Here is a 26826-nt window from a genome sequence, read left to right as displayed (position 1 = left end):
TTTCTTTGGATTTAGAATTTCACTGACTAGCAATTAGGGGATTTTTTTTCCCTTCAACCTGTCTCATCACATTGTAGGTTTATTTTTAAAGTTCTTAAGAAACAAAGGGGAAATATTTCTAACACATTTCATGAATGAAGAGGGGCAGAATAAAAAACAATTCTGTGCCTTAAGAATATTTCCCTTCAATGTCAGTCTAAAAAATACGTTTTTCTTCTGTATCTATTTAGCAAACATGTGCCTCATATGCCTCTGATTGCCATCTCAGTTTTTTCTTGAAATTTAACAAATTTACAAAGTATTGGTAGATAGAGCTCTAAAGGATCGCATTTCATCAGAGTCAGTCTCCTCACCAGGTCAGATGCTTTTGTTTTTGGTCTATGTGTTGAATCTATTCCCTCCCTGTCAAGGTCACTGCCATTTCTCCAGTTCAGATCTTCATCACTTCTCTTCTAGATAAAGAAATGTCTTGACTGATATCCGTGATGCCAGTTTTTCTTGTGTTGTAGTTTGTATTTTTGCTCCTCTGTTTATTACCAATGGGATCTTAGACTAGTTAATTGCTGTTTCATGAAAAAGGATCTTTTGGCAGCTCATGACAAGAGCCTCAGGTGATTACTGACGTCAAAAATAAGAGGGTCGCATAGAATGGCAGATGTCTTAAACAGCACTCTGGCCTCAGAATCAGCCCTTAAGGCATGCGGATCCGGCTGAAAAGCCCATGAGACTATTTCAGGCATGGAAAGCCAAGACACTCTGGGGAAAAAAAAAAAAAGAAAACTAAATGAAAGATCTCTGAGAGTGAGATCCCAGTGGAAAGAATGGGTCATCAAAGAAGGAGGTACCTTTCTCTGAAGGGAGGAGAGAACTTCCACTTTGACCATGGCCTTGTCCAAATATTATCAGAGTCAGTGAACTCAGGGGGCTTCCATAGCCTTGGCAGCTCATGACAAGAGCCTAGGGTGATTACTGAGGCCATAAACAAGAGTGCCAATTTGTTAAGTCAACAACAGGAGTCACTGTGCACTTACTCCTCATGTAGGATCTTTGTCCTTAGTGTGCTGTACATTGAGATTTAATTCTATAACTAGTACTCAAACAGTATTTTTCACTTTATATTTCTGTGTGGCAGCAAACTGTTGAAATCTTTACTTAATGTATGCTAAACTGATCTTCTGTATATAAAGAGAATTGAAAACGAATCTTGATGTGAATGGAAGGGGAGAGGGAGTGGGAAAGGGGAGGGTTGCGGGTGAGAGGGACGTTATGGGGGGGAAGCCATTGTAATCCATATTCTGCACTTTGGAAATTTATATTCATTAAATAAAAGTTTGAAAGCAAAAAAAAAAAAAAAAAAAAAAAAAGAGGTCGGCTGGCGCCATGGCTCACTAGGCTAATCCTCCGCCTTGGGGCGCCAGCACACCGGGTTCTAGTCCCGGTCGGGGTGCCGGATTCTGTCCCGGTTGCCCCTCTTCCAGGCCAGCTCTCTGCTGTGGCCAGGGAGTGCAGTGGAGGATGGCCCATGTCCTTGGGCCCGCACCCCATGGGAGACCAGGAGAAGAACCTGGCTCCTGCCATAGGATCAGCGCGGTGCGCCGGCCCAGCGCACCGGCCACAGCGGCCATTGGAGGGTGAACCAATGGCAAAGGAAGACCTTTCTCTCTGTCTTTCTCTCTCACTGTCCACTCTGCCTGTCAAAAAAATAAATAAATAAGAGGGTCAATTGTTAAATCAACAATGAGAGTCACTGTGCACCTACTCCCCATGTCGGATCTCTGTCCTTAATGTGTTGTACTATGTGAATTAACGGTAAAACTACTACTCAAACAGTACTCTATACTTTGTGTATCTGTGTGGGTGCAAACTGTTGAAATCTTTACTTAGCATATACTAAATTTATCTTCTGTATATAAAGATAATTGAAAATTAATCTTGTGGCTGGCTCTGTGACGCAGTGGGTTAATGCCCTGGCCTGAAGCTCCAGCATTCCATATAGACACTGGTTCTAGTCCTGGCTGCTCCTCTTCCGTTCCAGCTTTCTGCTATGGCCTGGGAAAGCAGTAGAAGATGGCCCAAGTCTTTGGGCCCCTAAACCCATGTGGGAGACCCAGAAGAAGCTTCTGGCTCCTTGCTTCGGATTGGTGCAGCTCCGGCCATTGCAGCCATCTGGGGAGTGAACCAGTGGATGGAAGACCTCTCTCTCTCTCTCTCTCTCTCTCTCTCTGCCTGTCCTCTCTCTGTGTAACTCCGACTTTCAAATAAATAAATAAATCTTTAAAAAAAGAAAATTGATCTTGATGAAGAATGGGATTAGAGAGGGAGTGGGAAATGGGATGGTTGCAGGTGGGAGGGAGGTTATGGGGGGAAAAGTCACTATAATCCAAAAGTTGTACTTTGAAAATTTATATTTATTAAATAAAAGTTTAAACAAATGTATATATGAAATGCATGAAACTTGTTCTCTTTATATAAATGAAGAAGTTCAGAAAAGAAAAAAAAGAAAAAGGATCTTTGCCCAAATAAGTTGGAAAATGCTATAGACTGCTGGAGACATATCCATTACTACATGAAAGCTTGTAAAGTCCTCAGAGCAATAAAGACAATAAGGTGGCTGTCTTTTCTACATCACCCAGGATCACAATCTTTTCGATCTGAACCACCTACTGTCTTAGAAAGAATTAGGATATTTATAGCAGGAATTTGAAGAGAGTCAATTTTCAGTGTTGAACAGTGAAGATCAGGACTAGAAAAGATTTTAAATCTCAGCTTTAATGAGAAAGAAGAGATTTTTAAACTTCTAAATGCCTTTTACATATTAAGATACAAGCTTGCAAAAATAAATCACTAAACTTAAAAATCATAGATCATTAAGGAAAATCAGAATGCTCTGGTATATGGAGTGTGCATACCGGACATAGGAAGAAGACGGCTTTCATGAGTTGGAAGAATTGGCATTTGGAGAGTATAATAAATATACTATGAAGAGGCAGCCTGGATCCTTCAGGCACCCACTGAACTCACCTCTATTCACTGTGATCCCAGAGGCATAGGGAGATGGCACAAAATCCCCTATAGGCCATCTACTCCCTTCCCAGGTTCAACTCTGCAAGAAGACTGGCTTGCAGATTATCTCCTCTGCCCATATGGGATAGTCACAGTGGAACAGCGAAGATTATACACAACTTATGCAGAGAAACAGCAGAGAATTTTGCCGATGGCATCTCCCTTGACAGCTGTGTGGTGTGTGGAAGGGATTCAAAATGTGTCTCATGCTCTCACTGGGGCAATAGAAATTACAGCTGAGAAGAAAAGAAAATGGGTCTGCTATGAGTCATCATTGTAAATGACAAGATGCTCACGTATGAGACACCTAAAGTGGGCAGTCTAAGCAAGCAGCAGCAATTGCCACTGAAAAACCATATTTGGAGTGTCGGCAGAAAGTAGCTTAGCCTCCAGATGTGAGGGTGAGTGCATTAATTAATCTACTGGAGCTGCTGTGACAAAGTATGACAGACAGGGCGGCTTAACCAGCAGGAGCACACTGCTTCACATTTCTGGAGGATTCAAGTCCAAGATCAAGACGTCAGGAGGTGGTTCCCTTCTTAAGCCTTAGTCTATGACATTGTGCTTCTGGTAGTTTCTGGCAATGTTTAGTCTTTCTTGGCTTGTTCAAGGCTCACCCTGGCTTTGCATTCAGCTTCATGTAGTATCATCTTTGTGTGCACATCTGGCTCCAAATTTCTGCTTTTTAAAGAAGATTTATTTATTTGAAAGAGTTACAGAGCTAGAGGGAAAGACACACAGAGATCTTCCATCTGCTGGTTCAATTCCCCAAATGGCCACAATGCCCAGGACTGGGCCAAGCCAAAGCCCAGAGCCAGGGGCTTCATCTGGGTCTCACATACAGGTGGCAGGGGCCCAAGTATGTGGGCCAGCTGCTTTTTCTAGGCTGTTAGCAGGGAACTGGATTGGAAGTGGAGCAGCTAGGACATCATTCAGCGCCCATCTGGCATGCCAGCATAGCAAGCAGCAGCTTTACCAGCTATGCTACAACGCCGGCCCCTCCTCTTTCTTATATGGACACCCAGTCATTTTGGATTCACACTCATCCTAATGACCTCACCTTAATTAATTGAAACATCAATGACTCTGTTTCAAAATCCAATCACATACCGAGGTACTGGGAGTTAGAATTTCCTTATGTGATTTGAGGGAATACAATTAAACCGATAGCAATGAGGATAGATGCTGCAGGACTTTGATTTTGCTGAGATAATAGGCAGTGAGTTACACCTGTTACAGTCATTTGAACAGCAGATGCAGTAAGAAAACAGGGCATTGCCCAGAGTGAAGAGAAACAAGCAGCATCCCAATCAGAGCTCAATGGTAGCAAGCCTCAGAAGGTATTTGCCTCGATTCCAAATACCATTTTGGAAGGAAAATGGTGGGAACCATCTGGAGCAGTCAAATTGGGTGAGCATTTACCTAAATGAGGAGATTTTAAACTGGAAAAGATCAGATATTTGTCACTGGAAACTTCCTATTATTATTTCTCCAGTGTTCATTAGGAATAGAGATCATTAAGAAACAGAGTGATACAGAAATGTTCTAAAAACTTTCATAAATGAGTGTAGTCATGCATTGTTTACACTATTATATAGAAGAAACTCTTTCCTCCTTCAATATAGAGTCTCCTAAATTTGTTTATTTAAAAATTTTTCAAAGCTCAATACATGGTATCTTTTGCTAGAATTAATATTACATAGAATATTCTCTGGAGCAAAAAAAAAAAAAAGGATCTTACGCTCTTACTAGCATTGTCTCTATCCAGAAATCTCTCTTTTTTATGAAGTTTGATATTTATTTGTCTGAAGATCATAGATTCCTGTTCTTGAATGCTCAAGGTGTGTGTGTCTTTGATGTACATGCGCACATATGTGTTTCTGCTCTGGTTGCTTCCTGGTTCTGAACAATTGAAAAAGGCTAGAAGGCATGAAATGCTAACAGCAGTGAGCACAGTTCAGTTCTCAGATATTGGTGCCTAAGTACCAGGCTACACTAAAAGTCACCAGGGATCTGTCCAGGAACGATGAATTCCATAGCTAAAAACATACAAAATGAATTATTCCAAAAGAAAAGGAAGCCTTCAAAGACTGTCGGAGACATGCAAAAGGACAAGAAAGCCAGCTTGAAGAGGGAATACCATATTCAAAATCTGGTACAATCTGAGCATCAATAAAAAATAAACATTATATTATTACAATATCATATGTTATTATATTGATATCAATATCAAAGTTATTGTATTATTGAATGTGAATTATGTCATTAAATAAACATATAAAATAATAGAAATTGATTACCATCCATTGACTAAGGTGAAAATCCAGGAATTCACCTTTGTCACCCAAGTTTTCTGTAAAAGTAAGTGAATGAATAATTGTCTCAGGTTGGAGAGTGGTGGTGGGAAATGACAGGGTCTGGAGACAGGTGTCAGACCTCAGGGTCCGGAGAGCTTCCTCACAGTCTTTGCAGTATACTGCCCACTGTTCCCTCTGTTTGAAGCCAGTAGCCACCTCCTTCCCCTTCCAGCCAGTAGCCACTTTGCCTCTGCCAAGTCCAACTTCATACACCACCTGCTTGGGGAATGTTTCTTGAATATTTGGAAGTACTTTAGTGAAATAATTGTTGAGCATTTATTGTCTATTCTGTTTTCTCACAATCCTTGTCTTTTTTTTTTTTTTTTTTTTCAGGCAGAGTGGACAGTGAGAGAGAGAGACAGAGAGAAAGGTCTTCCTTTTGCCGTTGGTTGACCCTCCAATGGCCACCGCGGCTGCCGGCACGCTGGGGCCGGCGCACCGCTCTGATCCGATGGCAGGAGCCAGGTACTTATCCTGGTCTCCCATGGGGTGCAGGGCCCAAGCACTTGGGCCATCCTCCACTGCACTCCTGGGCCACAGCAGAGAGCTGGCCTGGAAGAGGGGCAACCAGGACAGAATCCGGTGCCCCGACCGGGACTAGAACCCCGTGCGCTGGCGCCGCAAGGTGGAGGATTAGCTTAGTGAGCCGCGGCGCCGGCCACAGAATCTTTCTATACTCCTTTGAGCTCTCTTTGCTATTAGGTTTGTGTTGTCTTCTACATTTTCTAACTCCATTCTCCCCGCCCCCAACTACTACTGGTTGCCACTTAGGTTTTAACTCAGTTTTTGATGCTTTGCTGTGAAAGATCCTGCAACATTAATTGCATTGTATTAAATTGTATCCCATCTACCGGTTGTGAGCTAGTGAAAATGAAAGTAATAGGGGTCAATTCAGTAAAAAAAAATTAGTTTATCCTGATGCCAGCTGTGAAAAATGCAGAAGGCTGGCTAGGCGCCAATCACAGAGACTCTGTAAGGTGCATCCCTCCACCTGCCCACAAAGAAAACAGCAGACGGTTGCAGCTCTCCCTCTATCTCATGATACAGAGTTGTGTTTTGCTTTGCTCCCTCACTGGACAAGTCTGAATTGGATTCCTTAGCCACAGATTTTTCTGGCAGCCATTTGGGCCAAATGAGGGGATCAGAAATGAACCTCATACTGGATTCTCAGCCTCTCTACTCTTCTCCTGGGATCCTGATAAATTTATACAAGATGCCCAAGACAACCCCACCACTAATTTTCATTTCTGAATATTAAATATACAAATGGGAGTCAGAGGGGCCGGCGCTGTGGCTCACTTGGTTAATCCTCTCTGCGGTGCCGGCATCCCATATGGGCACTGGGTTCTAGTCCTGGTTGCTCCTCTTCCAGTCCAGCTCTCTGCTGTGGCCCAGGAGGGCAATGGAGGATGGCCCAAGTGATTGGGCGCCTGCACCCGCATGGGAGACCAGGAAGGGGCACCAGGCTCCTGGCTTCAGATCAACATAGCACCGGCCATGGAGGCCATTTGTGGGGTGAACCAATGGAAGGAAAACCTTTCTCTCTGTCTCTCTCACTGTCTAAGACTCTACCTGTCAAATTAAAAAAAAATGGGAGTCAGATTAAGAAGAGGCAGACAGCCTTGAGGAAGGTAGGGAATTCCCCAATGTGGGTTAGATATGGGGGAGAGGGTGGGGGCAGAGCAGGCAAAATGATAGAGTGCATTATAAAAAATAATGTAAAAGATTAATTTAGGGTTTGGTGCTGTGGTGTATAGTAGGCTAAACCTCGCCTGAGGCACCAGCATCCCAGATGGGTGCCAATTTGAGTCCTGGCTTCTACACTTATGATCCAGTTCTCTACTATGGCCTGGGAAAGAAGTGGTTGATGGTCCAAGTGCTTGGGCCCCTGCACCCGCATGAAAGACCTGGAAAAAGCTCCTGGCTTCTGGTTTTGGGTCAGCCCAGCTCCAGCCGTTGTGGCCATTTGGGGAGTGAACCAGCGGATGGAAGATCTTTCTCTCTCTTTCTCTCTCTCTGTAACTCTCTCAAATAAATAAATAATTCTTTAAAAAATTAATTTAAAAATTGTATGATATCAATATCCTAGCTGTGATGTTGTGCTATAGTTTTGCAAATATTACCATTGGGTGAATCTTGATAAAAGTCATTCAAGATCTCTATAATTTATTACAATGCATGTGAATCTATAATATTCGCAATAAAAAAACTTCGATTTAAACAACAAAAATAGCCATTCTAGAGTTTTATTTTGCTGGATATACTGTCAGTGAGTTGAGTCTGATCATATTGTAATACAACTGATTGGCAAACTGGGGTTAAACCCCAGGAATGTGTAATTCCAGAAGGTATACACAGTCCCAGGGAGGAAGGGTGGAATCTCAGGTGCTCTGGTAAAACTGCCATCCTGGCGTCTTTCTTTGTATTTCTGGAGGTTTCTTCAGACCTGTTTGCTACTACTTCTGTATTAATAGGGACTATAGGGACTACTCTATATTGTCTACATAATTATAACTAATATTAATAAGATGATTTCTGGTTTATACAATAAGAGTTTCACTTCAGCATGGCTTCATGATAATGTCATAGATAAGAGTCTCACAAAGAAAATATATAACATACATTTTATAGATGAAAACCGGAGTCACAGAGGTGAAGACATTTCCATCATAAAAGGAAGAGAAAAAATACGGAGTTTTTAACATAAAAACCTGAATGGGCTGGAAAGCGTTACATAATCCTAATGATCCCCCAAAGTCTCCATCTCCATCAACATATGAATTCGGGATTAACTTTCCAACACATGAATTTTGGGGGGACAGATTCAAACCATAGCCAACATAAATAATAAGGTAGAGCTAATTGATGGGTTAATTCTGTACCTTATTAATTTTGAACAAATCTTGGAATATTTAAGGAAATCAACCGTACATTAGGACCCCCAAATCTTTAATCCATTCCAAATTAAAAATAAGTATGAATCACTAATGCAAACTTTCTAACCACCATGCAGTAACACAGACAACAAAAAGGTCCTTTTACCTAGAATTTTAAAAATATTTCCTTAAAGTCTAAGTTGAAATTAAAAATGAAATTGAGGAAATTAAAGGAAATGGGGAAATTGGAAATTTCTAGGGGGAAATTAAAACTGAAATTGGAGCACATACAGAAAATATGTGTAAAACACTTTAGGATCTATGCAGTGTATAAGACATGGTTTAGAGGAAAATTTATAATCTTAAAATATATCAAGAAAAAAATGGGGGCATGACTAGAAATCCCACTCAGAAATTTAGAAAACAGAAAATGAAGTGAACCGAAGGAAAGCAGAGGAAATTTGGGGATTAAATACTGGTCCCTTGCACTTTACTTGTAAGTGTCCTTTATCCTTGACTTTGGACTGAGCCGTGCGGATTTCCTGGGCAAATGGGACTGAGGAGATTGATCCAAGAAGAAGCTCACTGTGTGCAAATGTAGTTGGGCAACCTCTCTTATGCTGTGACTTTATCGTGAGAATAACACACCGAAACCAGTCTGTAAGTTCTAGGAAGAGGATGAGCAACACCCAACAGGGAGCCGCAGGAGGCGACTCAAGCATGAGAATGCTGTTCCAGCCACCGAAGTCTGGAGTGAAGCTCCCCCAGCCAATGGCAAAGTTTGAGAAAGACAGTGCCATGGAAGCTTTGTGGTTATTTGTTTAGTGGTAAGATAGCATCAGTGAATGAACTAGGAAACAGAATGCTGGTAAATTTAATTTATAAGCGTTTATTTTTAAAATTTATTTTGGCTTTGTATACAAGCAGTTATTTTTAAGAAACTGTTGGCCGGTGCCGCCATAGCTCACTAGGCTAATCCTCCGCCTGCGGCACCCGCACACCCGGTGGGGGCGCCAGATTCTGTCCCAGTTGCCCCTCTTCCAGGCCAGCTCTCTGCTGTGGCCAGGGAGTGCACTGGAGGATGGCCCAGGTCCTTGGGTCCTGCACTCACATGGGAGACCAAGAGAAGCACCTGGCTCCTGGCTTTGGATCAGCATGGTGCGCCTGCTGTAGCGCGCCGTCTGCAGCGGCCATTGAGGGGTGAACCAATGGCAAAGGAAGACGTTTCTCTCTCTCTCTCTCTCTCTCTCACTGTCCACTCTGCCTTTCAAAAAAAAAAAAAAAAAAAAACGAAAAAAACAACAACTGTTAAAACTGTTAACTTCTTTGAGAGAAGGATGGAGAGAACTCAACAGCAAATGTGAGACAAGTTAAAGGCAGAATATTCAAAGCAACAGTGGAAATGTGAGTCTGTAAATTAAGTTTCCTATTAAATCTGAGTAAATTTGAAAATGTGGATCGAATGTTTTATTTTCTAGGAAGGCAAAACTTATCTCAGATAAAATAGAAAGTGTAAACTGACTGACTGTATGCAAGCAAAAGAGTAATTCAACTCCCATAAAACACTATTCACAGGTTTATAAAGGAATTCTGCTAAACCTCAACAAGTAGACTAATTAATACTATTTAAGCTTCTCCATAGAAAAACAATCCCGACATATTTTTGTAATACCACAATCATGAAATGTGATCCTTGTTAAACATAAGAGTAGGAATAAGAGAGGGAAGAGATATATAATTTGGGACATGCTCAAGCTGACTTGCCCCAAATGGTAGAGTTAGAAACATACCAGGGGACTCCAATTTAATCCCATCAAGGTGGCATGTACCAATGCCATCTCACTAGTCCAAGTGATCAATTTCAGTTCACAATTGATCATAATGAAAGGACTAAGAGTCAAAGGGAGCACATAAGCAAGTCTAGTACCTGCTAACACTAACCAATAGAATAAATAAAGGGGAGAGTGATCCAACATGGGAAGTGAGATACTCAGCAGACTCATAGAATGGCAGATGTCCTAAATAGCACTCTGGCCTCAGAATCAGCCCTAAAGGCATTCAGATCTGGCTGAAAAGCCCATGAGAGTATTTCAGGCATGGAAAGCCAAGACACTCTGGCAAAAGATCTCTGTGAGTGAGATCTCAGTGGAAAGAACAGGTCTTCAAAGAAGGAGGTACCTTTCTCTGAAGGGAGGAGAGAACCTCCACTTTGACTATGACCTTGTCTAAACAAGATAAGAATCGGAGAACTCAGAGGGCTTCCACAGCCTTGGAAACTGATGACTGGAGCATAGGGAGATTACTGATGCCATAGACAGGAGTGTCAATTTGTAAAGTCAACAACAGGAGTCACTGTGCACTTACTCCTCATGTAGGATCTCTGTCCTTAATGTGCTGTGCATTGAGATTTAATGCTATAACGAGTACTCAAACAATATATTTCACTTTGTGTTTCTATGGGGGTGCAAACTGTTGAAATCTTTACTTAATGCATACTAAACTGATCCTCTGTAAAAAAAAAAAAAAAAAAAGAAATTATCAATTCCCAACTTGACTCTCACTGGGATTAAACATGACAATAGGTCTGCTCTGATTTCATCATCATTTTAAAAAAATCATCTATTATTTTTCACTTTATGTTTCTGTGTGGGAGCAAACTGTTGAAATCCTTACTTAATGTATACTAAGCTGATCTTCTGTATATTAAGATAATCGAAAATGAATCTTGATGTGAATGGAAGGGGAGAGGGAGTGGGAAAGGGGAGGGTTGTGGGTGGGAGGGACGGTATGGGGGGGAAGCCATAGTAATCCATTATTCGTACTTTGGAAACGTATATTCATTAAATAAAAGTTAAAAAAAAATACCACAATCATATAAATATAAATACTGCACAAATGGAACAATTAAAGAGCAATTGCACTTATGTAGTTCAATGCACAAATCCTAATAAAGCATTAGCAAATGAAATTCACCAACAGTTAAAATACTATAAAATGCAACTGTATTCAATCCCACAAATGAAAACATAGTTTAATAATACCGTATCTACTAGTATACTTCGTCAGGTTGTCATATTCAGGGGAAAAATATTAGGTTTTTTTAATTAGCCTAGTAAAATATCAATTAAAAATATGAAGCTAAAGAGCTGGTAAAGTCACCCAAACACAAAACAAAATAAAAGTAGATGAAGAAAATTCTAATAAAGAACTTTGGGGGTGGATTAATCCCTCCTACAAATGAAAACATCATTAAAACCCTGTGGTATTTATAAATAAATAGGAAAAAAGTGCATAGAAATCCAGAAATAGTTCAAGTACAAGCACAGGGGCATTATATAATAAAGACTCTGTTACATCTATGAGATATAACTAAATTCTTCCTTAAAGTTGGAGCCCTATGTCACATCATATACTACAGTAAATTTAAGAAGAATCAAAGATTTAGATGTAAAATATAAAATAATAAAAATGCTAGAAGAAAACAAATTCATCCTATTAAAAATGGAGTAAAAAAACCCATGTATCTCAAAATCAAGAAACCATAAAAGAAAATACTGGTGAATACGATTGCATAAGAAAAACATAAACATAAGAAGGTATTCACTACTAGAACAAAAAAGACAACAAAGTGAGGCATATTTTTATCTGATTGCACAAAGAGCTAGTAACTAATTTATAATTAACTAGAAATTGAGAATAAGATCAATAACTCTATAGAAAGATGAGCAAACACTATGTACAGTTGTTTCATGGAAAATAAAACATAGATGGCTTTAAAACACAGAAGAAAATAATTGATATCCTTACAATATTAAAATATATACTAAATCAAAATAGATTATCATTTTTCTTATCCATTATTGGTGAAAATCCAAAATTTTGATAAATAGCTTGCATTTGCAGAAGTCATCAGACTGGACATGGTGAGAATGGATACTGGTCAAAAATATAGTTTCTTTCTTTTCTTGGGGGGTAACATTTGTTTATTTGAAAGGAAAAGTGACAGAGATGGAGGGAGAAACAGAAACAGAGATATCTTACATCAGCTGGTTCACTCCCCAAATACTCACAACAGCCAAAACCAGGGGAAACTCCATTCTGGCCTCCCACAGGGGTGTCAGGAACCCAAGTATGTGAGCTATCTTTCTCTGCATTCCCAGGCACATTAGCAGGGATCAGAAACAGAGAAGTTGGGACTCCATTATAGGAGGCTAGCATCTTAAGAAGTGGCTTAACCTGCTGCACCACTATGCAGGCTCGAGCATATAGTTTCTAAAGGTAATTTGACACTGTTTGTCAAAACCATAAATACATTTTCCCTTGATCTAATCATTGAATGTTTAAAATGCAAGGCATCTGAATTTGTGTGCATATGCATATTCGTTTTGCTTACATGCAAATAGAATATCAATGGTGGAAATACATAAATCTATAACAGGAGTCATCTATTCAGGATGGGAACTGGAAGGATAAAGGCAGGGAGAAACCAAGGCTTATCACTGTGTATAGCTTTTGAACATGAATGTGCTAAATGATTCATCAATTTAGAGAAAAAAAATCAGTAAAGGAGTAATAACAAGCAAAAAAAATTGATTGGGAGGGCAGTGGAATTCATCAAACTAAAAGAAGACTAATGGGTGAATACGAGAGAATCAAGGTGCAATTACTTTCGTAAGTTTGGGCATCTCATTTTGCAGTTTGTGGACCAAACTCCGATGCTCCATTGGGTAGATTTAACACACTGATATATTTTGTTGTTTCAGGTAACACATTGTTTTCTGGATCTTAAAATCTATGTGAACCTGTACTTTTCACTTTGCTTTAGTTATGAACAATCTCTAATATTTGATAACACAGAATGGAAAACGCTTGAGTCATAATCTCAGATGCAGTGTCACTTATGACTATTTATTTTGATCACTGGCTATAGGAACACATACCTTCTCTAGATCCCTGTCTAAGGGTCCTTTCCACTGTAGGAGAGTTAGTGGCTTCCTGAAGCCCAAGTCTGAAGGGATCACCCTCTGAACTCAGTGTTTCATCATTCAGAGTACCTCAGAAGACCGGGAAGGAAAATCTGTGTTGCTACCACCTATAACCTATTTGACCTGTTTGTGAAAGCTTTTCATATGAGAACCAAATGTTCTCCTTAACATTTGCTTAAAAAATTAGAAAATGCATTAGTAACAGCCTTATCTCCCAGATCTGCACGGGAAAGGACAGCATGACCTTTTAAATATTCTTTTTACTTAATTCTTAAGATCAAGATTGAGGAAAGAAATTGAGAATAAATATTGGAAAAATATGACTGTTAAACAGCCAACCAGGAAGAGTGAGCCCCACAAAAGGGAAAGTAATTGATAGATGAATAATACAATGTGTAAAGATGTATTAGTGTTTTCATTATTTTGTACTATTTCTATTCAGTAGGAACTGATTTCCATAGTAATATAGTTAGCTAAAAATCTGCCTTTGAATATAAGGTCTCCACAGGAAAAGCAAATATGAAAATGGCAATTTTTAAAACAATATTCTGTTTTTTGTTTAATAAAACTAATGTTTTCAAATCTGCTTTTATTAAAACGCAATAAATACCATCAATTTTTGACATGAAATCTCATTAGGTACTGTAAATATTTATCACTTTCTAGGGGGAAGATTATGCAGTAGATGACTTCTCATTGATTCACTCATAAAGCTGAGTTAGAAGTGAAGCTCCTTTTTATTTTCAAGAAAATAAAAGGGACTCAGAATTTGACATCCATTCCATTTGGACCTGCTAATCAGACAAAGCACAGATGGTACGCTTCTCAAGTGCATTTCTTTACCATTAGGAAAATATAAAAGTAGTATTCATATAAAAATGTTCATGTAAAACAGACTGGGAATGGACAACGCTGTTGCACATATCATTCCCCCCGCCAGTCTGGGAAGGTGTTTTCTTCCTACATGCAAAGTTTGTGCATCACATATTCCATTTAAAGGTGAACAGAGCAATATAATACACACCGGTTTATGTTTCTAGATCTTCAAACTCATTCGAGTCAAATGAGAGCTTAAACAGAGCACAGGGCACATACACCAGGTTGAGATCAACGAGCTCACGGCTCTTTGAGTACTGTCACCTCAATCACTATTCAGGTTTCTACAAACTTATAAATAATCAATTACAGATTTCATTGATCACTGATGTCAAAAAACAGATTATTGAGTCCTGAACATAGCTCAGACTCCCCCATCTAATTGATGATGCCATGATATGAAGTAAAACCTTGGGGCTGGGGAAAATAGGTGTGTCTTGTAGGGATTGGTGCTTTGGGGGTTAGGCAAAATGACAGTAGCCACAGACAGCTGGGTGCATGCTCATCTAGGCATAGATGCGATTCGATTGTGGCTATGCAGTTCAACGCAGTTTATACTGGGGTAGTCACTCCTCCTTCCTGGGTCTCAGTTTCTCAACCTTTAACTTTAGAGTATTAAATGACATTTGTGACTCAACCTTTTAGTGAGATCCAGCCTTCTGAGAGTTTAATGAAAGCCAGATACACACACACATCTATAAAGTTTCATATACAAATTAAAACAGGCCCCAGACCTTCAAGAGTGCTCTAACTAAAGTTCCATGGAACCTTGCTTAAAGGCCGCTGAAATAAATGATCTCTAGCCATGCATCAGTCTTAGTTCTGTGTATGATTTGGCTACATTCCCAATCTCTTAATAGAAATATATGAATCACTGCTTACCTGCAAGGATTCTCATTCACAAAATCTAAAACTGATCTCACCCTTAGAATACTTTTCCATGGAATTCTATCTCTGAGTGCTAATCAAAAATCTGTACTTTCAAAACCATTCTTGGAGCCAAAAGAGAACCTATCTTTATTCATTTGTTCTCTATCTCTGTCTGAGTTAATTATGTTGGGGGAAGGGAAGAAAGATTTCATAATCTTTACTGAGTCCATACAAAACTTTAGCCTGGCATGTAAACTTTCAGAAATTTACTTTTTTTCCAAAAAAGATATATTTTATTATCTGAAAGGTAGAGGGACAGAAAGGGAGGGACAGACATAGAAACAAAGAGATCGCCCATCTGCCGGTTCATTCTCCAGATGGCCACAATTGCCAGGGTTGGGGTCAGACTGAAGCCAGGAACCTGGAGGAGTTGTATCTGCGCCTCCCACATGGGTGCAAGTACTTGGGGCATCTTTCGCTGCTTTCCCAGACACATTAGCAGGGAGCTGGATTAGAAGTGGAGCAGCCAAGACTAGAACGAATGTTCCATTAAGGGATGCTGGGGTCGCAAGTGACTGCTTAACCCACTGTGCCACTATATCGGCCCCTGGAAATTTATCTTTTTATGTTATATAAATATAATATTTTGATATTTCTTTATTTTCTCTTGAAAGCATTTTTTATTTAATAACAAAAGATCAAACCTCAAAAAAAGAACACAGAAGCTAGCTTTAGAATACTATTCATTATTTTCGCTATTTAAAAGTTTAGTTTTTTTTTTTTTTTTTTTGCCGGTGCCGCGGCTCACTAGGCTGATCCTCCACCTGCGGCGCCGGCACCCCGGGTTCTAGTCCTGGTTGGGGTGCCGGATTCTGTCCTGGTTGCTCCTCTTCCAGGCCAGCTCTCTGCTGTGGCCCGGGAGTGCAGTGGAGGATGGCCCAGGTCCTTGGGTCCTGCACCCACATGGGAGACCAGGAGGAAGCACCTGGCTCCTGGCTTCGGATTGGACCAGCATGCCGGCTGCAATGCGCTGGCCGTAGCGGCCACTTGAAGGGTGAACCAACGGAAAAAGAAAGACCTTTCTCTCTGTCTCTCTCTCTCTCTCACTGTCTAACTCTGCCTGTTTAGTTTTTCTAAGTGTTATCATTTGGCAGAGAAAAGTTAACATACGAGAGTTCTCAAAATAACTCTTATTTTGTTATCTCCTTTTAAACTTAGAAAGTTGTTGTAAATGCAACTTGCAGACGCAACTACTTGTGTACAATTAAACATTCATCCTTTAATGGGAGTGAATTTTCAATTAATAGCTAGTGTGGTTCTAAAAGAAAGTTGATTTTATGAGAGCAATTATTTAATTATTCTTGAATTTAAAAAAGTAACAAGATGCCTAAATATCATTCGGTGAAGGAAGCACAAAGACAATAGTGAGACTGAGAAAACTACCTGGAGCACATCCATAACCCATCTTCTCCCTTCTGACCAGATCTCGGGGGAGCAAATCAAAACAGCAGATGACTCACAAAAGCTGCTGAGTGTGCACAAAACATTCTTGGAATCTCCCCAAATCCAAACATCAATACTACGAGGAGCTCTGTTCCCAGGAGCTTTTCCTACTCAATCCTTATGTCACTGCTAGAGATATCTGTGAAACAGCATTATAAGCGGACGCCGCGGCTCACTAGGCTAATCCTCCACCTGCGGCGCTGGCACCCCGGGTTCTAGTCCTGGTTGGGGTGCCGGATTCTGTTCCGGTTGCTCCTCTTCCAGTCCAGCTCTCTGCTGTGGCCCGGGAAGGCAGTGGAGGATGGCCCAAGTGCTTGGGCCCTGCACCCGCATGGGAGACCAGGGGGAAGCACCTGGCTCCTGGCTTCGGATCTGCGCAGTGCGCCAGCCATAGTGGCCATTTGGGGGGTGAACCAACGGAAGGAAGACCTTTCTCTGTCTCTTTCTCTTTCTCTAACTCTGCCTGTCCTAAAAAAAAGAAACAGCATTATGAAGAGGGCTGCTCTCAAAAGATTCTTCTCAAAATGACAAAGATGTGCAATATGTCAGGACAGTTATATTTGTCATGGGGTAGACACCCAAAATTCTTGAGAAAAAAAAATCTGTTTAAAATTTTAATAATGAGGAAAAAAAGAATAAAAGAAGAAATTACTAGGAAAAAAAATAAACAATCCCAATGTGAAAACTATGATTCTCCAGTTTTTAAAACACACCTCATGTCGAGGAGAATGTTTGTAATAATCTCACTTCGTGGATGAAATTTACATTAGGGACAATGAGACAACTCTTCCCAGAAAGACAAAAGGGGGTTTTCTACAAAGACATCAGAGTCAGTTTGGTAACATACTTTTATCAAATGTACAATCAAAAACACTGGAGCATAACATTGGCTCTTTTAATGAAAGTAATTTTGAACCTAACTGTATACACCCTGTGAAAGTGGCATTTAATTTGAAAGATCTAACAAAGACTTTTTTTGTGTATTATAAGGCCATTTTATCTGGACAAGTTTAACTGTGCACTTATAAACAAGACTTTTAGTATACAAATATCTCAAAAAATGTACTATGCATAGACTCTTTGAAAGGTATTAGGAAAATACCTCAATAAACAAACACATGCAAGCATACATGCAAAAAATAATGAATCAATAAGCAAGAAAAAAAAAGCAGACTCTAATAAGAATAACCACCTGGTCCTAAAATCCCTGATGATCCCAAAATGTAATTTGGTAGATGTTGGGGGGCGAGAAAGATGTATTCGAGACAAGGCCACCTTAAAAAATGGGAAAACATAGTAAAAACTAATATACCTGAAAGAAAAGATATACTACATAAAGACCTATCCTAAAGATCCAGCATGTAAATAATAGGAATCTCAAAATGAGAGAATTGAGAAGATACAAGGAAAGACATTGTTGAAGGAATAGTAGAGAACTCTCCAATGCTAAAGAATGACATGAGAATTATAGCAAAAAGGTTCCATTAAAATGATAAAGCAGGGGCTGGTGCTATGGCATAGCAGGTAAAGCTGCTGCCTGCAGTGCCGGCATCCCATAGGGCACTGGTTCCAGTCCCTGCTGCTCCGCTCCCGATCCAGCTCTCTGTGGCCTGGGAAAGCAGTTGAAGATGGCCCAAGTCCTTGAGCCCCTGCATCCAAGTTTGAAACCCAGAAGAGGCTCCTGGATCCAGCTTTGGATCAGCCCAGCTCCGGCCGTTGTGGCTGTTTGGGGAGTGAACCAGCGGATGGAAGACCTCTCCCTCTCTCTCTCTCTCTCTGCTTCTGTGCCTCTGTAACTATGCCTTTGAAATAAATAACTGCATTTAAAAAAATAACAAAGCAAACCAACAAAGAGGAAAACATAGGTCCAAAATAGCAGGTCATAGTGAATAGACTAAAACTAATAATAATGATGACAATAATGAAATTGTTATTAATATCTATTAAGCTATCTAGTATCTCAAAATGTATATTCCTTTTATTATACTGCCCCAAATTCTAAGTATGCATTTCAAGTAATTAGGGAAATATTGCAATGTGAAATTTTTATCTTTCTATTTATCTTAAATTGGTGGATTATTGGTCTGTCATGTAATCCAGCAGTCCCACAAGGGAAGTGAAATCCATCTGTTGAAGAGATATCCGCATTCCCATGTTTATTGCAGCACTATTCACAATAGCTAAGAAGAAACAACCTGTGTATGCCTGCACTGATGATTGGATAAAGAAAATGTGGTACCTATACACAATGGAATATTACTCAGCCATAATAATGGATGAAATCTTGTTATTTGCAGCAACATAATGGACATCAGAGGTCATTATGTTAAGTGAAATAAGCAAAGAACAGAAAGACAAATATCCCATGATCTCACTCATATGTGGAGCCTAAAAAATAAGTCAGGGGTCAATGTTGCAGCACAATGGGTTAAAACTCTGGCCTGCAGTGCCAGCATCCCATATGCGTGCCGGTTCGAGTCCCGGCTGCTCCTCTTCCCATCCAGCTCTCTGCTATGGCCTGGGAAAGCTGTGGAAGATGGCCTGAGTCCTTGGGCCCCTGCACCCACGTGGGAGACCTGGAGAAAGCTCCTGGCTTCTGGCTTCAGATCAGCTCAGCTCAGGCTGTTGTGGCCATTTGGGGAGTGAACCAGCAGATGGAGGACTTTCTCTATCTCTGTAATTCTGTCTTTAAAATAAATAAAAATAAATCTTTTAAAAAATTTAAAAAAAAATAAAGTCATCCCATAGCAGTTAAAAATATAATGGTTACTAGGGTTGTGAGGAGGCAGAGGTTGGGAAAGGTTGATGGATGGGTGCTAGATTATCATTAGATAGGAGAAATAAGTTAGTAAGTAGGGTGACTACAGATAATGTATTGTATATTTCTATATTTAAAAAACATACCTAGAAGATAAGATTTTCAGCAACATATTAACTGCTTGAAAGAATAAATATATTTACCCTGATTGGGCATTACACAATATATATGTGTAATGAAACATGACTTAGTACCCTAGAAATATGTAAATTTTTATGTCCATTACATTTTTCTAAAGTTAAAAAGAATTCCCAATACCCCTCCAAATTAATCAGGAATACAGATTATAAATGGTTTGTGAAAGTTATCACATTATTTCTAGAAAAAAATAGAACTGGAGTTATATGAAATGGCATCTGGATATTAGGAAATAAATCAGAAGATTGCTGTCTTTTTCCCAGAAATTTTTCTGTACCGAATGATTTGTTATTAATGTATATTTTAATTTGATGAAAACATAAAGGAAATAGAAGAAAAATGGAATGGAATTGGGATTTTTTTGCTTCCAAGTCTTGAAACGAAGGGGAAAGTGGATAAAAGATAAGCTTAATCGACTCAATGGAAGAAAGAAAGAAAAAGAACAGTGTGATGAGCGGAAAATGACAGGATTTACAGCAACAGCACAATAAATGTGGGTGAGATAAATTTCTCTGTTAAGATACAGACTCTCTTTTTGGTTGAAAAGAACAGCTCAGTTATTATTTGCAAATAACATACAGAACCATGTACCTGCTGTGTTTTGGGGCATCAGCTTCCTCTGCTATCTTTCTTCTTGGAAAATTCTTCTCATTCTAAGTCTTTTCTGTATGGTAAAAGTACTGTTTTATATCCTCAGGATTGATGGGAATAGATTAAATATCGTATAATAAATATTCATAGTATTCAATTATTAATTTTAACCCTTTATGAGGAAATTAACACTAGATATATTTTTAGAAATTATACTTCATTTTTATAATAGTCTTAGAAAAAAATGAACATAAAGGAGAGAGTTCTCCTATACTCCCTGTCGCTGGGAGCTACCACATCTTGAATTAGTGTGGCACAGTTATTACAATTGATGGACCAATACTGACACACTATTGTTAACTAAATGTTCCCAATATACATTAGAATGAACACTCTGTGCTGTACAGTTTTCGTGGTTTTGATGAATGCATGGTACTGTGCATCCACTATTAGAGGGTCATGCACAATAATTTTCCAAGAGTGAAAATCTCCTGTGTTACACCCACTCATCTCTTGTTCCAGCTCAAACTCTGGCCACCACTAACCTTTTTTTTTAATATTTATTTATTTTTACTTGAGAGGCAGTGTTACAGACTGAGAGAGAGAGAGACGAGAGAAAGGTCTTCCATCCTCTGGTTCACTCTCCAAAAGGCTGCAATGGCCAGAGCTGGGCCGATCCAAAGCCAGGAGCCAGGAGCTTCTTCCCAGTCTCCCACATGGGTGCAGGGGCCCAAAGACTTACTCCATCTTCCACTGCTTTCGCAGGCCACAGTAGAGAGCTGGATGGGAAGTGGAGCAGCCGGGACTTGAACTGGTGCTCATATGGGATGTTGGCACTGCAGGTGGCAGCTTTACTGCTACACCACAGTGTCATCCCCGCAATACTGACCTTTATACTTTCTGGATACCCTTGCTTTTCCTAGAATGTCATGTAACTGGAATTCTACAGTATGTCATCTTCTCAGACTGGCCTCTTTCAGTGGGTAATATGTATTATTTAAGCTTCCTTTACCATATTTTTGTGGCTTTACTTCCCATTTGTTAATATTGCTGAGTACTGTTCCATTATATGAGTATCTGGTCACCTATTGAAGGATGCCTTGGTTGCTTCCAGTTTTTGACAATGATGATTAAAACTGATATTCATAGGCATGTTTCCTGTGAACATGAATTTTCAACTAATTTGGATAGTTAGCTAGGAGTACAATTACTGGATTGCATGTCTACGTTTAGTTTTCTAAAAAAATGCCAGGAGTGGGTGTTTAGCACAATGCTTATGACTCCAGGATCCCACACTGAGTTGCCTACATTTGGTCCCCAGCTCTGGTTCCTGGTTCAAGCGTTTCATCCATGTAGACTCTGGGAGGTGGTGTGGAGGGTTCAAGTAATTGGGATTCAGCCACCCACGTGAGAGATCCAGATTGAGCCAGTCTCAGCCCATCCATGGTTGCTGAGGGCATTTAGAGAGCAAACCAGTGGATGAGAGTTTTCTCTCTGTCTCTCCTTCTCAAAAAACATACAAAACAAAAAACGTGAAAAAGAAAAATGCAGCGTTATCTGCCAAAGTAGCTGCACGTTTCCACGTTTCCATAATTCCCTTGTTCCACATTCTCACCAGCGTTTCATATCAATGTTTCGAATTTTCAACATTGAAATCGATATACACTGTTATTTCATCGTTGTTTTAATTGACAGTTCTATAAAAACATATCGTGTTGAGCATCTTTTCATATGCCTATTTTACATCTACATATCTTAGTGAAATGTCTATTCATATATTTATCCCATGTTTTCTTATTATTGTTGAGTTTTATTAGTTCTTTGTATTTTAGATACAAGTTTGTTATCATATATCACATATGTTTTATATCATATATATTTTATATCATATATCACATGCTTATGTATGTCATATGTTTTATAAATATTTTCTCCTTGTCTGTGGGTTGCCTTTTATTCTTTTTTTTCTCTTTTCTTTTCTTAGATTTATTTATTTATTTGAAAGGCAGTCACAGAAAAGCAGAGGTAGAGAGTGAAGGAAAGTCTTCAATCCGCTGGTTCACTCCCCAAATGGCTGTAATGGCTAGACCTGGGCCAATCCGAAACCAGGAATCAGGTGCCTCTTCTGGGTTTCCCATATGGACACAGGGGCCAAAGGACTTGGGCCATCTTCTACTGCTTTCCCAAGCCATAGCAGAAAGCTGGATCAGAAGTGGAGCAGCCGGGACTCAAACAAGCACCTATATGGGATGCAGGCACTGCAGGTGGTGGCTTTACCTGCTACACCATAGCATTGGTCCCCTTGTCTTTCTTTTTTTTTTAAAGATTTATTTATTTATTTGAAAGTAAGAGTTATAGAAAGAGTGGGAGAGATAAAGAGACAGACTTTCCACCAACTGCTTCATTCCCCAAATAGCACAATGGTCAGGGTTGGGCCAAGCAGAAACCAGGAGCCAGGAAGTTCGTTCATTTCTCCCACATGGGTGCAGGGGCTCAACCACTTGGTTCATATTTGGCTGCTTTCCCAGGCCATAGCAGAGAGCTGGATCAGGAGTGGAGCAGGGGCCAGTGCAGTGGTGTAGCAGGTAAAGCCATCGCCTGCAGTTCCGGCATCCCATATGGGCGCTGGTTCAAGTCCCGGCTGCTCCAGTTCCAATCCAGCTATCTGCTATGGCCTGGGAAAGCAGTAGAAGATGGCCTAGGTCCTTGAGCTCCTGTACCTGTATGGGAAGACCTGGAGGAAGCTCCTTGCTCCTGGCTTTGGATCGGCACAGCTCCGGTTGTTGCGGCCAATTGGGGAGAGAACCAACAGATGGAAGACCTCTGTCTCTCTGCCTCTCCTTTCTCTGTGTAACTCTGACTTTCAAATAAATTAATTAATTAAAAAAAAAGTGGAGCAGCCAGGACTTGAACCAGCACCCAAATGGGATGCCAGCATTGTAGGTGGCAGCTTTACCTGCTATGCCACAACACCGGCACCATCATTTTTCATAACATTATCAATTTCAGAGAATGAGTTTTTTGAATTTTAATGAACTACAGCTCAACATACTTTTGATCTCTTTTTGAATGAACAGATTTGTGTTTTATTGATTTCCTGTGTCATCAAGCTCTTTTCAATTTTAGTGATTTCTGTTCTAATTTTTATTATTTATTTATTTTTTTTTGCTTACTTTGAGTTTAATTTGTTCTTCTTATTCTGATTTCCTAAGTGAAAACTTAGATCATTAACTTTCAGGTTTTGTTTTCCAATACCTGCTTTCATGGATATAAATGTTCCTCTAAGCACTGCTTTCACTGCATCCCACAAGTACTGATAAGCTACATGTTCATTTCCATGTAGTTCAGACGGTTTCTTAATGTATTTGAGACATTTATTTTGAAATTTTCCAACAATCTTTCTGTTATCGATTTCTGCTTCAACTCCACTATGGTCTGACAGTATGCTTTGCAATATTTCTATGCTTTTAAATTTGCTTTGCTTATGTTATTCTTGAATGTGTCTATATTGGTGAAAGTTCTATGTGACAAGGAGGAGAATGTGTGTTCTTCTGTTTGGATGAAATATTCTCTAAATGTCAATTAGTTCTAGTTGATTAATGATGCCATTATGTTGAAATATATCCTTGGTAATTTTCTGCCTGATGTCAATCACTAATAAAGGGTATTGAAGTCTTCTACTGTAGTAGTCTCCAACTATTTGTCCTTGAAGTTCTATCAGTTTTTGCCTCATATATTTTGACATTCTATTGTTAGGTGCACACATATTAAAGATTGTTATGACTTGTTAGAGAATTGGATCCTGTATCATTAATACCTTTCTTTATTATTGAAACTTTCCCTTGCTTTGAAGTCATCGTTGTCTGAAATACACAACTATTTCACCTTTCTTTGTTTAGTATTAGCATAGCATTTCTGTCATTAACATTTTACTTTTAATAAATGTCTTTATATTTAATGTGGGCTTTTCATAGACAATCTATAGCTCAGTCTTGCTTTTTGAGTCTACTCTGGTAGTGTCTGACTTTTAAATGTTGTTTTAAACTGTTCACATTAAAAGTTATTCTTACATTGTTGGAATAATATCTATAATACTTGCAGGTGTTTTCCATTCATTATCTTCAATCTTGGTTACTTTTTTGGTCTTTATCTGTTTTTCGGATTTTCATTGAGTATGTTATACATTTTCTCTCCTTAATGAGATTATGTATTATACTTTAAGAAATTAGGCTGCTGGGGCCAGAGCTGTGGCGTAGCAGGTAAAGCCACTGCATGAAGTTCCAGCATTCCATATGGGCGCCAATTCAAGTCCCAGCTGCTCCACTTCCAACTTAGCTCTCTGCTATGGCCTGGGAAAGCAGTAGAAGATGGCCCAAGTCCTTGGGCCCCTGCACTTGCGTGGGACACCTGGAAGAAGCTCCTGGCTCCTGGCTTCATATCAACCCAGCTCCATCCACTGTGCCATTTGGAGAGTGATCCAGCAGATGAAAGAATGTTCTCTCTCTGCCTCTGCCTCTGCTTCCCTATAACTCTGCTTTCAAATAAATAAATAAATGTTTAAGAAACAATTGGTTGCGGTTGTGGTACCCATATGAGTGCTGGTTCAAGTCCCAATTGCTCCACTTCTGTTCCAGCTCCTGCTAATGTACCCGTATGGAGTTCCAGTCTCCTGGCTTCAGCCCAGCCCAGGCCTGGCCATTGAGCCATTTGAGGAGTGAAACTGGATGGAAAACATCTAAACACCTCTCTCTTTCCTCTGGGTCTCTCCCCACCTCCCTTCTCCCTCTCCTTCTCTCTAATTCTTCTCTCCAAATGCATAAGTAAATCTTTAAAGAATTTGGTGATTTCCTTGAGTTTGTGATACACATCTTCAATTAACCTATGTCCCTTTTAGAATAATACTACACTACTCCAAGCTGATGCAAATGCCCTATAACTCAGTATCCCCAATTCATCTCTCTCATCTCTTGTAACATTGTTGTCATTCATTTCACTTATTTAAGTTATAATCATACAGTATACTGTTGCTAGTATTACCTTGAATAATTATATTTTAGATCACTATTAATAAAAAATAAGAGATATTCATTTATTCTTTCTCTTAAGCTCGTCATTCTTTATATAGATAGAAATTTTTGCTCGCTCAGAAGAGCTTCCTTTAATATTTCCTACAAAGCAGAACTATGGGCACTAATTCTTTCAAGTTTTGTTTGCTCGTTTTTAAAGATTTTTTATTTATTTATTTGAGAGACAGAGTTACAGACAGAGAGAGAAACAGAGAGAAAGGTCTTCCATCATTGGCTCACTCTCCAAATGGCTGCAAAGGCCAGAGCTAAGCTAATTAGAAGTTAGGAGCCAGAAGTTCCCTCCAGGTCTCCCACATGGGTGCAGGGGCCCAAGCACTTGGGTCATCCTCCACTGCTTTCCCAGGCCACAGTAGAGCGCTGGATCAGAAGAGGGCATGAACCAGTGCCCATACGGGATGCCAGCACCACAGGTGGAGGCTTAGCCTACTGAGCCACAGCACTGCCCTGATATTTTACCTTCACTTTTAAAGGATACAGAATTCTAAGTTGGTGGATTTTTTTTAGAAAGTATTTATGTATTTATTTGAAAGGTATAGGGATAGAGAAGAAAGAAAGAGACTGAGGCAGAGAGACGGAGAGTGATCCTGTCTAACTGGCTAAGTCCTCAAATGCCTGAAACAGGGCCTGAGGTAGGGCTGAAGCTGGGAGTTGGGAACTCAACCCGGGTCTCCCATGTGGATGGCAAAACCCAGTTAATTTGGCCACAACCTCTGCCTCCAGTGTCCACATTATCAAGAAACTGCAGTCAAGAACTTGAGCCGGCCGGCGCCCTGGCTGAACAGGCTAATCCTCCGCCTTGCGGCGCCGGCACACCGGGTTCTAGTCCTGGTCGGGGCGCCGGATTCTGTCCCAGTTGCCCCTCTTCCAGGCCAGCTCTCTGCTGTGGCCAGGGAGTGCAGTGGAGGATGGCCCAAGTACTTGGGCCCTGCACCCCATGGGAGACCAGGAGAAGCACCTGGCTCCTGCCATTGGATCAGCGCGGTGCGCCGGCCGTGGCGGCCATTGGAGGGTGAACCAATGGCAAAAGGAAGACCTCTCTCTCTCTCTGTCTCACTGTCCACTCTGCCTGTCAAAAAAACAAAACAAACAAACAAACAAAAAAAAAAACAAAAAACAAAAAAAACCTTGAGCCAAGTAGCAAACCGAGGTGCTGCAATGGGATGCAGGCTTCTTAATCATTAAGCCAAACACCCACTGTGGTTTTTTTTAATATTTTAAATATTTCACTCAATCTCTTCTTGCATGATTTTTGAAGAGCAGCTATGTAATTCTGATCCTTTTTTCACTACAGGTAATGTTTGTTCTCCAATATGTCTTTTCTCACAATCCCCACCACCACCTTTCCATTTCTTGGGTGTTTGTTTTTCTGTTTGTTGGTTGGTTTTTTTGGTTGTTGTTTCTTTAGTTTAAATATGATGTTCCTTACTGCGGAAATTTTGTTCCTTCCTCTCTTTCTTTTCCTTCTGATAGTCCCATATGGCTGACAGCTTTTTAATTGTCTTGTAGTTCTTGGCTATTTTATTCCATTTTCTAAAAATTTTTAAGATTTATTTGTTTGAAAAACAGAGTTTCAGACAGAAAGAGAGATGGACTGAAAGATCTTCCATTGAATGGCTCACATCCCAAATGGTTACAATGGGCAGGACATCACCAGGCTGAAGC

Source organism: Oryctolagus cuniculus, chromosome 4, assembly GCF_964237555.1.
Source record: "Oryctolagus cuniculus chromosome 4, mOryCun1.1, whole genome shotgun sequence".
NCBI classification, from domain to species: domain Eukaryota; kingdom Metazoa; phylum Chordata; class Mammalia; order Lagomorpha; family Leporidae; genus Oryctolagus; species Oryctolagus cuniculus.
This window is presented reverse-complemented; position numbering follows the sequence as displayed.